This window comes from Grammomys surdaster, unplaced genomic scaffold (assembly GCF_004785775.1).
Source record: "Grammomys surdaster isolate TR1022 unplaced genomic scaffold, NIH_TR_1.0 144, whole genome shotgun sequence".
Lineage (NCBI taxonomy): Eukaryota > Metazoa > Chordata > Mammalia > Rodentia > Muridae > Grammomys > Grammomys surdaster.
This window is the reverse complement of record NW_021604602.1, coordinates 296311-307378: the sequence shown is the minus strand read 5'-3', so window position 1 is coordinate 307378 and position 11068 is coordinate 296311. Positions and strand designations below refer to the sequence as shown.

Sequence of the window (11068 nt, the reverse complement as noted above, 5' to 3'; positions counted from 1 at the left end):
TACATCTGGAATGAACTAAACCCCAAATGTTTGGGTACACCTGTGAGGGATTTCTTTTCTTAATTAAATCATTTGAAATGGGAAGACCGACTTTTAATATTGATCTTTTGAGGTGGGGAGATCCACCCTCAATCTGGGCCACAGCTTTGGCTGGCAGCCTATGTAAAGGGGACGGAAGAAGGAAGCTTGCTCTCCTGGTTGTCCTTACTGTCCCTGGAAAGTTCATTCCTCCACTGTCATTAGAGCCTGCTTCTTCCAGATTCCAGCACATACTGAAGACCAGCTGAGACTCCAGCTTTGTAGACTGAACAACTATTGGATTCTTGGGCCTTCCATTGGTGGACAGCCATTGTTGAACTAGCTGGACCACAGCCTGTAAGCCATTTTAGTAAATCCTATATGCGTGCGTGTGTGTGCATGTGTATATGTGTGTGTGTGTATGTATGTATGTATGTATGTGTCTCGAAATATATATATGGAAAAAATATACATATATATATATATATGTCTGGGAATATATATATCTGGAAATATATATATACATACATACATACATACATACATATGGAGAGAGAGAGATGTGTATGCATTCTATCAGTTCTGTTCCTGTAGAGAACCCCGACTAATACTTCCAGTTATGCTCACACTTAAACTCCTTCTTTCTCGCCACTTGAGTGCTAGATTCGTGGGTGTGCACCGTCACATCTAGTTTAGCTAATTACCCTCTAAGCTACTGTAGAATACCACATGGAACCCCTTCTATTTCCCAGACGGAGAGGAAGACGGGTGACACCTAAGGTAGGGACCCATCCTAACACTAAACAGCTGTCGGATGTATTCCAGGCGCCAAACGCACAATAGAGTCCTTGGCTGAATATCGCACAGCCGAACTCGTGCGCTTTCCAGATTTGTGTGTTGAAACTTAATCGTCCAGGGGGCAGCACGCCGCCATATCTGGTTGTCAAGGCAATCTCTAACTGTCAACACCTGTAAAATCAAAAGGCAAGTTACATACCTCCGAAGTATAATGGCAAAGGATAAACTTTCTTACTTCAAAAGCAAAGATTGGAGGCATAGGAAGGAAATATTGAACCAAGACAAGAGCAAAATCAAGTAGAGCAAACACCAAACCCTACAGATTCATGTCTGGCATCTAGAACTCACAATGGAGTCACCTGGGTTCCAAAGGAATGCCCCCTCCACCAGTCTCCAGTTCTGCTGCATGAAACACATGAATAACTCCATCTCCAATGGGCTCTCTTTGAAGTCTCTGGGAAATATCTCATAGTTCTGGAACATCCACAATCTTGGAATCTTTACTGCAAGTTAGATTTCCATATAATGGCTTTTAAAGGCCTTCTTGCCAAGACTCCAGCCTGGCCATATATGGCCTGACCTCAGGTGCAGGGGGCTCTTTCCACAGCAATCTCAACTTAGGCTCTTTTCTTTCAAGTAAACTTACCTTGTTACAAGCAGGAACTATCTATGGTAGGGCTTTCCCTGCAGAACTTACTTATTGTCCCAGTACAGAGAACAGGACTCATCTTTAACAGAACTGGCCTGTCTAAACAATACGGCTGCTGCCTCCCCACTGGGCTTTGTCTCTCTCAAACTGTTTTTCTTGCCAAACTAGCTCCCCCCCCACCCCGCTTTTCTGCTCTGTTTCACTGTGAACCTGGGCAAGAGCAGTGAGCAATAACCATGCCACAGTCTGAATGTACTTAAAGTTTCCTCCACTGAGTTAGTCTGTTGCTTTTGAATATTGCCTCACTCGGGTACAAGACACGGGCAGAATGTAGTCAAGTTTTAACACAGATTTTGACACACTTGACAGATTTGTTCCAGAATTTAACACAAATGCTCTCAACCCGAGAAAGTCCTTATTCTTGGAAACCTCATGGACCTCCACTGCCTGCACTTCTGTCCTCCTTCTGGTTTCCTAGATCCCCTCAAAAAGTCTCAGTAAGCCCTGCTTAGAACAGTTTTAGAGTTTCTCTAGCTCACAGCTCCAAACTTTCATATCTTTTCATGATATCATGTCCAAAGGCTACGAACCATATGGTCAAGTTTACCACGGTGACGCTTCTTGGTACCACTTTTCTATATTAGTTTTTTCTTCTTTCTTGTTGCTATTTTTTTAATAAGTTCATTTATTTTGTATATGAAAGTACACTGTAGCTGTTTTCAGACACACCAGAAGAGAGCATCGGATCCATTACAGATGGATGAGCCACCATGTGGATGCTGGGAATTGAACTCAGGACCTCTGGAAGAGCAGTCAGTGCTCTTAACCATTGAGCCATCTCTTTAGTCCTTTCTTTCTTTTTCCTTCCCTCCCTCCCTTCCTTCCTTCCTTCCTTCCTTCCTTCCTTCCTTCCTTCCTTCCTTCTTTCCTTCCTTCCTTCCTCCCTTTCTTTCTTTCTAAGTTTCTTTTGGCTCAGAGTTTGAGAATATAGACCATCAGAGTGGGGAATTATGAGACAGGAGCAGAAAGCAGTTGGTCCCGTTACACCTCCAATCAGGAAGCAGGGGCAGGTGAATGTTGGAGCTGAGGTGCGGTGGCTTCCTGCTCCCCACTCTTCTCCTTAGCTAAACCTCTCTGAAGATGTCTTCCAGCCATGCTCAGAGGTGTATCTCCTAGGTGATTTCAAATCCAGCCACGTTGACAATGAGAATGAATCACTCCAGTAGCATTTGTCGAGAGGACCTTGGTTCAACAGTGCCTCTCTGAGTCTGCCCTTTAGCTTGCTCCTCAGAGCTCGTTTTGAGAACCCTAGAAACTTCAATTATCTTTACTTTTTCTAGAACTTTCCCCCCATCATGGTGTGCTAAAAAAAAAATACTGGTGGAGACTAGTTATCTGAGATAGAATCTTAAAACTTGCTTTTCTTCAGCTTTATCGAACTTGTCGTGGTGTGCTCTCTCTCTCTCTCTCTCTCTCTCTCTCTCTCTCTTGTATGCATGTCTCTTTGTCATGAATTCTCTCCCTTCTGTCTCTACAGGTAGCAGCAGAATCCAGTTTACTCTTTTCTGGTAGGAGTTTTTAGATGTCCTTTCTCCCCTCCCCCTTTCTTTTTCCAACCCTCTATTTGGAGAGCAAAGCTCGACTTATGCCACCCTGCCCTCAACCTCCCCTCTTCATGCCTCTAAAGTCCAGTTGGCCCTAACTGCTCTTGGTTCTGTGTTTAGGAATTGGCCTCCTTGACAGAAATTTAAATGCAGCCCCGGCAGCACTCTTGTAGCCGCTGGGGAACACAGGAGCTTGTTCAGGATCACAAAAGTGTGTCAATGCCAGGCTCCCAGTTGTGGGTGGACAAAGCAACGCTTAGTAGCACTGGCATGTCCAATAGCACACAAGGATCCGTGTAGTGTCCTTTTTTTCTTTTTTTTTTTCTTTTTGGTTATTCGTTTTACAGGTGACCTCAGCATCTTAAAAATGCCTCTGAGCACAAAGATATACCGGCTTGTGTGAGGAGAAAAACCCATCCATTAGATGGGCTTTGTTCAGGCGTGAGCAGTCAGTACTGTGGCTGTATGTTCCAAACAGACCACTCAGAAAACACAAATCGCTGCAGGCTTCCGGAATGCTGATTGAATATTTTCTAATTTGATGTCTGTGGCCACCTGATGGACTGTCACACTCGGAGATAAGGTGACAGCACCGAGCTGACCCTTCTCCTTGTGCCGATGTGGAACTGAGCTCAGGTTCTTTCCCAAGTTCCCCTCAGGGGAGCTTGGTCTGAACTTTCTGCTTTTGTCAAGGAAAGCAGGCTGCCTCTGTCTCCGCCTGAACCTTTGAAATGTGAGGTTTATTTTCTGTCTCCCAAGGGATCGTGGAGAAATTGCCCATCCCCTCTCGTCCCCTGTACTTTCATTGTCCCAGAAGGGTCTCCCGGCTGGGGAATGCTAACCTCCCCCACCCCTAACCTGGGCAGGGTACAAGGGTCCTCATTTCAAGTTTTCCCATTCAACCCCCCCCCCCAACTTTGAAGCTTAATAGCTTTAAAATCTTACAAGTTGTAAAAACAATTAAGGCAATAACGTTAAAGAGAAGCAGAATGCTGCCCTTCAAAGGCGTGTGAGCCGTTCACACTTCGTGGTTAAACGCGGCCTGGAGCTGGCCGGGGGTCTGAGAAAACGCAGAGGCGCCCTGCGAATTTGTTGATGCCAGTTTGGACAGACTGTTTATTTTCATGATTTCATGGAAGAATTTTAATTTAATGAGTGTTTTATACTCTAATGTAAAGCATCGTTCAAGCCCTGTAATTACTGTGTCAAAGTGGGCTTCCTTACACAGCGGCAAGCTTCAACTCCAAGGCTATGCCTCGCATCTGAAATCAGCCTAGGGACCTGGAGGAGGGGCTGCGGGAACCGGGGTTGCTTAATGGAATCGGAAATTAACTCTAGGAAGGGGGTGAAGGGTCTGAAGGGGTGTCAGGCTGAGCTAATTCCCACCCACCCCCAACCTGTGCTTTGCATACTGGAGGTGATGGGCCGGGAACAAGTGTCTAGGGTCTTCTAGGTAAGAGCTTGACCTTCATAAAGCTGTTTGTCCGACGGGCTCACCGGTAGGTAATTTCAGACACGTACTTCATCATTTCGGCTTTTCTTTCTTTCTTTTTTTTTTTTTTGAAAGACGTTTTGGCTTTGACTTTATGCATGACCCACAAAAATTATTTTTTCCCCTCTCTTCCATTTATTTAAAAGCACAGAAGAGATTTTGTGTAGACTAGAAAGGTGGGCCGTTGCCTGGAGTCCAGGTCTCGGGAAACTTTCCTGCTCTGGTGACTTGTTGCAGGGTCCTTCTGTTCCCTGCCCTTTCTCCCTGCTCGAGCAATCTCCCAGAGCACACACGACTCGAATAGACTCAAAATGGCCTTTCCAGATGTTGGCCAGAGCCTCATTGCACCCCCTTGGCCCTGGATGGGGATCCCCCTAAACAAGCCACCAGAACGTCTTCTCTGGAGTGATTTCCCCCCCTTCTTCATGTTAAGCCACTTGGATCTGTGCTTTTGTGGTTCAAGTCCAGGAATCCAATGGTTGCAATTTGATCACCTGCTATTTCTATCCTCTGAGCAGTTGTGCCGTGGAGACATCGCATACTTTCCTTAGCGAGGAGGGAGGGGTATTTCACCAGGGTAAGGAAGCCATCTTCCACTTTCTGGTGTTCTTGTGACATTGAAGGTTCTGGAATAAAAGCCCCAATGACTATCCGTAGGGCATCATCTCACAGCACCTGGAAACAGAGTATGTGTTGCTCACCTAGGTTGATATTACCACTGACTGCAGCAGCACCCAGGGCTGGCGGGGTTCAGGGGGGACCTCTGAGGAATGACAGATTAATGGGGGGTGGGATGGAGGAGACACTTAGCTAAATTGAAATTCAGATCTATGATGAGTGATTTCAAGTATGTTCAAGATCATATATTTGGAGCTTATACATATACTAAAAATGATTTGTCTGAATGTCAAACTTAACTGGGTGTCCTGTATTTTACCTGACAGCCCAACTTCCAAGGTTCCAGCTGCCTTCCCTTAAAATGCACCAAGGTGTAAATCCTCTAGGTGCAGATGGTGGCTCTGGCTGGATCCAGCGGCGGCAAAGTTTGTTTTGGATGATGTGTTTGAAGTTTGAATTTGGGATTTTTTTTTTTTAATATGGAGTAAGCGCTCCGTAGCTGCCGTGATCCCCGGCATGACTCTGGGAGCTGCCTATGTGGGTATGCACCCCATATTCTCTCGGTTAGACACACTGTTCAGCCTTAACTTCTTGTTCCTCTATCAACTTCTGATAGTGCAGGTTCACAAAACCCGGTCCTGGGCAAGCCCTTGGTGGAAGAAGTGTCCAGGAATGAAAAGCGCTAGGCTGGTTTTAACAGGGGCACTCTGGGAAGGGGGCGGGGCTATCTCCAATTTTGCAAATGAGATTCCGGAAAATTAAGCATCTAGTTCTATCTGGCCTCATGTCTGGCTTCAGGAAGAGGATTCAATGGAGGTCGCTTGGCTCCAACATCACATCAGCCTGCCTTAACATTTCCTTGCTGTAGTCTGTGACTGTGCTTTGCTAAGTGACTGTCACGTAGCAGACACTCCTCTGGGTCAGTGGTCTAGCTAGATATTTTTATGTCTTTTGCTCGGAAAGGATGGAATCCTAAACCGAATGCCACGTGAAAGGGGCTTAGGCTATTCTGATCCTGAACCGCAGGGTCTGGTCCTGGATTTGTTTTGTTTTGCTTTTCTTGTGAACCTCATGGTGGAAACGCTCTTCGCATTCTGTGTGCCTACAACGCCGGTAAATTGTTCGCTGGATTTATTTCAAAGCAAAGAAGGAGCAGCGAAGATTGCGATGCTTAGACTGTAGTTGCCCCTTTTAACTCAATTACGTTTTGACAATTCGGAATGAAACTTGGGAGCATGTCTTTGTTTAAGCCATGGGCCTTGCATCGGAGTAGTCAGCTCAAGGTATATGGCTAGTGTCAGGACTAACAGTCTTTGACAAGGGCATTTAGCGGTTGTAATTCAAATCTAATTCAGAACATCTTAGCACCGGACCTGTCAGGCCCTTGAAGCCCACGGTAACTACAAAACCAAGGGCACCGGTCCCAAAGCCAGTTCTGGGCGGCCTCAAGTTGATATGTCAACAAGAGCGGTTACAATTAGGCCCTTCTTTCAAGCATACTAAACTAATTTACAACACTCTGGAAAAGTGGGAAAAGGACCCGAGGCTTAAAATCCCAAGACTTCTAGATTTCAGATTACGGCACATAAAAATACAATTAGGGTCTCACACAAAACAGCCCAGGCTTGCGCCCGCCCTTTGGATTGTGTGCGGACTGTCTGCCCTTAAAAATAGATATGCTTTAAAAAACGCGTGCATGCATGTAGTTAGAACAGAATAACAGTTGACTCCCAACCACAAAAAAAAAAAAAAAAATCCCCCCAAAACCCCAAAACAAAAAAACCCTGTCGAGTCTTGTTAGGATCATTTTGTGGCTTTGCTGAACCCTAAATCGCCACCACACCTATTTATTACTTGGGGACGCTGCTTGTAATCGAATCTGGCTTAATTGGGGAGTGTCTCTTCTTGATGCGCCTTCCCATTTGGCGGCCACGGAGCATGCAGATTCTATGTGGCCTGGGTGCTCTGAGCTGGGATGAGAAGTGAGGATGGGGTACAGGATTCGGAGTGTGACTGGCTCGTGGGACACAGACAGGGCTACAGCCACCGGGATGTAATTTCACCGTCAAGATAAAACAGGGCTTGATTTTAAAGCACGCCACTGATCTTGGACAGCTGTGCGCATTTAAGAGGCCCCGCCTTCGCGCCAGGGACCCCGGCTAATGGGAATGTTTGCAGATCTCGCTTTTATGATTTATCTCCTTTTTATGCATGACAATATAGACTCTCTCCTCCGGGGACTCATAAATGTGATTCTACTTCCCAAATTACAAAGCTAGTCAATTACTTAGCAATGAGGCACGCATGCAGAAGTGTCGGTAACGCGATGCGTTAACCATCAGGAAATTTTACACCAATTGGAATTATAAACGCCAGATTTAAAATTAAAAAAAGAAAAAGAAAAAAGAAGAAGGGAAAAGGAAATGTGAAAGAAAAAATCTTCACCAGCAGTTGGATCTGTTTACTGGCTATGCCTCCTGCTGGGAGCTGCCCAGTTGTAGAGCATGTGGTAAATTGTCTTCTTTTCTACATGGCTACTCCAGTCCCCAAACTAGAGTTCACTGAATGTGTCTGTCTGCAAAGTGGAGATGGAGGGTGAGTCACCCTCCATCACCTGGTGAGATGAAGGAAGAGATACTAATGGGGATGGAGGAGGAGATGGGTCAGTACGTACTGGTTAAACCCTGCCAACCCCCTGGGATATGCTATGGGCCCAGCAATCCCTGGACTCCTCTCTGCTGCTCTCCCAGCCCCTTCTGTAGCACTTGGGCTCCTTCTGCTGGGAACCAGTCAGGTGCTTGTTGACCCCCACCTTTGATGTGATCCCAGCATCCGCTCACTTTCTTCCTTGTGGGCCAGCCTGTTGGAGTCTGCGTCAGTCACTGACAGGGGAGTGACGCTGGAAACCTTGAGTGGCAGTGAGTGACCACAGTGGAAAGCGAAACGGGAAACCTCAGTGGCCTTGTCCCAGAGCCGTGTTTCCAGAACACCACAGTGAACCACAGCACCAGAGCCGGGTAGGGCGCTAGACCATCCCACCCTCCCAGCAGAGAGGCCTTTGGGTTTCATTGCCCAACCACTGACCTCCTTGGAGGCCTGGCACAGAACTAGTTTTGATCTATTTCTGGATTCAGAATTTTCAGCTCTCTCCTGGAACGACCTTCACTGTGTCCTCCCCCCCCAGCCCACAAGGGGGCATATATATTCTTACCCTACCCTCTTCTGCTACCCCCAGGTCCCCACAAAGATCTGAAGTTGATGTGCTTCTGTTACTTATGCCGTATCTGTCATGAGTCATCACGGTGTGGGAAGGAGACACACGTTTAAGAAGAGACTCACACCGGTGACTGAGGACGGGGCAAGCTGTTTACTCCCTCGTGTTCTGTAAGAATAATTAAATTGGCCACTGGAAAGATGGTTCCGTGGTTGAGAGCACTGGTACTTGGCCAGGAGACCTGGATTCAATTCCCAGAACCCATGTGGCAGCTAACAGAGATTTGTAACTCCAGTCCCAGGGGCTCTGACATCCTCTTCTGGCCTCCTGTATAGTCACTGCATGCACGATGTGAATAGACATACATTCAGGCAAAACGTCCATACCTTGTAGCCTTGATGTTGCCTGAAACTTGCTATACAAACACGGGCTGGCCTCAGACTTAGAGATCTGCCTGCCTCTGCCTCCTGACTGCTGGGATTAAGGGCATGTAGCACCATGCCTGGCCCCATATGTTCTTTTTTATTTTAAAAATTTAAATAATTTTATTTTTATTTATTATTTGTGTGTACACATGTATGTATGTGTGCGTGTGTATACATATGTGTATGCACCCATACACATGTGCCATGTATGGTTGTGAAAATCAGAGGACAATTTGGGGACCATTCTATGGTCCTGAAAGATACAAGAACAAGAGGTAGGATACATCTGGACCATCCAGGGTCATGTTGTTAAAGTTGCTTCCCTATAGGGTCATATTTTCAGGTTCTGGGTCTTGGGAAGTATAATAGCTAATCTTGGTTGTCACTTGGCCAGATCAAGAATCAACTAAATCACGAGTTACTGGGCACTTCAGTGAGGGATTTTCTTGATCCCATTATTTAAAGGAGAAAGATCTACTTTAAATGCTGGCAGCCCAGATCCAAAGGATGTGGAAGAAGGCGACTTTGCCTGCTTGCCCACACTCTTGCTGGCGAATTCATCCATGATGTTGCTGTCTCATCTCATGACTAATATTACAATTAACTTCTTCAGACTTCCGACATAGGCTGAAGACTAACATCTCTCCAGGAATCCTTCAGGCCTTTCATCAACAAGGGATGGAACATTGTGGACTGAACAGCTACTGGATTCTTGGCCTCTGCAGTATGAGGCAGCCATTGTTGGCCTACCTATCTGGACCACATTCTGGAAGCCAGTCAATAAACTCTCTTTAAATATATATTCACTCTATCATTTCTGTTCCTCTAGAGAAACCTAACTAATATAAGAAAATGAGTACATATCTTCACAGGGACACACACATGCACACACATGCACATATACACACACAAATATATATATGTACAAATATACATATATATATATGTACAAATATAAATATATATATATATAATTTCAATTGTTAAATAAGAAAAACCAAAGATGAGTAAAGTAAATGTTTCAGAATAAGCGCATGCACTTAACAAAGAGGACTAATATTCTCCTCAGATTTTGACAGCTATGTAAGTAGCAATGTCAAGGATAACATATAAAGTTAAATATAAGTTTTAAAAGTTAACTTAAAATATGAAATAAGAGACTTAGTGGACTCATCAGTCAATGAAGCAATCACTAAAATGTTGCCACCAGCTCAGGAAAACTCACAAGGTGAGATGTGTGCGCCATCATTACAGGTTGGATAGAAAACATCCCCGATTCTTGTGTTGGAACACACCTTGGTTCCAGTGACGAAACTGCTTTGAGCGGCTGTGGAACCTTTAGAAACAGGGTCTAGCTGGGGGAGCAGGGTGCCTGGAGTTGGAAGGGGGTGCTAAGGCTTATAGAATCCAGTTTCAATTCTGGCCTGAGCTCTCTGCTTCTTGACCCACTGAGGTGTGACAAGCTGTACCACAAGCTCCGAGCCTAATGGAGCCCAGGTGATGTTAGGATGATCCCTAGATGCTGAACATGGAGCTGTCGAACATGGAGCTGCATGGTTTCATGTTTGTCCTGCTGGGTTTCTGTCTTGCACTGGTCCTGGTCTGGTGCTGTAGTTGCCATAATTTCTCTGTCCTGGTGGACTGTTTCCCTTAAACTAAATCCCTTATTTGTTTACATTCTGTCTGTCGGGTAGTCATTTTGTCACAGCAGCGGCAAAAGTAATTGATACAGAAAATTGGTGCCAGAGGTGGTGCCATTGCCTCGAGGAACCTGACCACAGGTATTTAGAACGGGTTTGCAGGGGGGATGTGGAAGTGTTTAGAGCTGGGAGCTAGAATGTGGGGCTCAGAACTTATGGGCATTCTGGTGCACATTTGGAAGACTAGAATGCCGACAGAAAGGTAGCTGAGAGACGGTGCCATGAAGCTTCAGAGGGGGAGAAGAACTCTACAGGGACACTGGAGTTTTGTAGCATTCTGACAAAGAATTTGGCCACGTTTAGCTCACATTCTAAAATTCGAGTGCGGTTGAATAAAAGTGAAAAGAAGAAGAAGAGGAAGAAAGGAAGAAGAGGAAGAGGAGGAGGAGAAGAGGAAGAGGAATAAGAAGGGGAAGGAGGAGAAGGAGGAGGAAGAGGAGGAGAAGAGAAAGAGGAAGAAGAAGGGGAAGGAGGAGAAGGAGGAGGAAGAGGAGGAGGAGAAGAGGAAGAGGAAGAAGAAGGAGATGAAGGAGAAGGAGGAGGAAGAGGA

General features: G+C 45.6%; 1 long non-coding RNA gene across 1 annotated transcript; it reads left to right on the top strand.

Annotated features, from left to right (window-relative positions):
* Nucleotides 1-226: 226 nt before the first annotated feature.
* Nucleotides 227-9618, top strand: LOC114618649. Its single transcript, XR_003710991.1, has 3 exons — nt 227-375; nt 8415-8563; nt 9432-9618. It is a non-coding gene; the product is annotated as an uncharacterized LOC114618649 (long non-coding RNA).
* The last annotated feature ends 1450 nt before the right edge of the window (nt 9619-11068 follow it).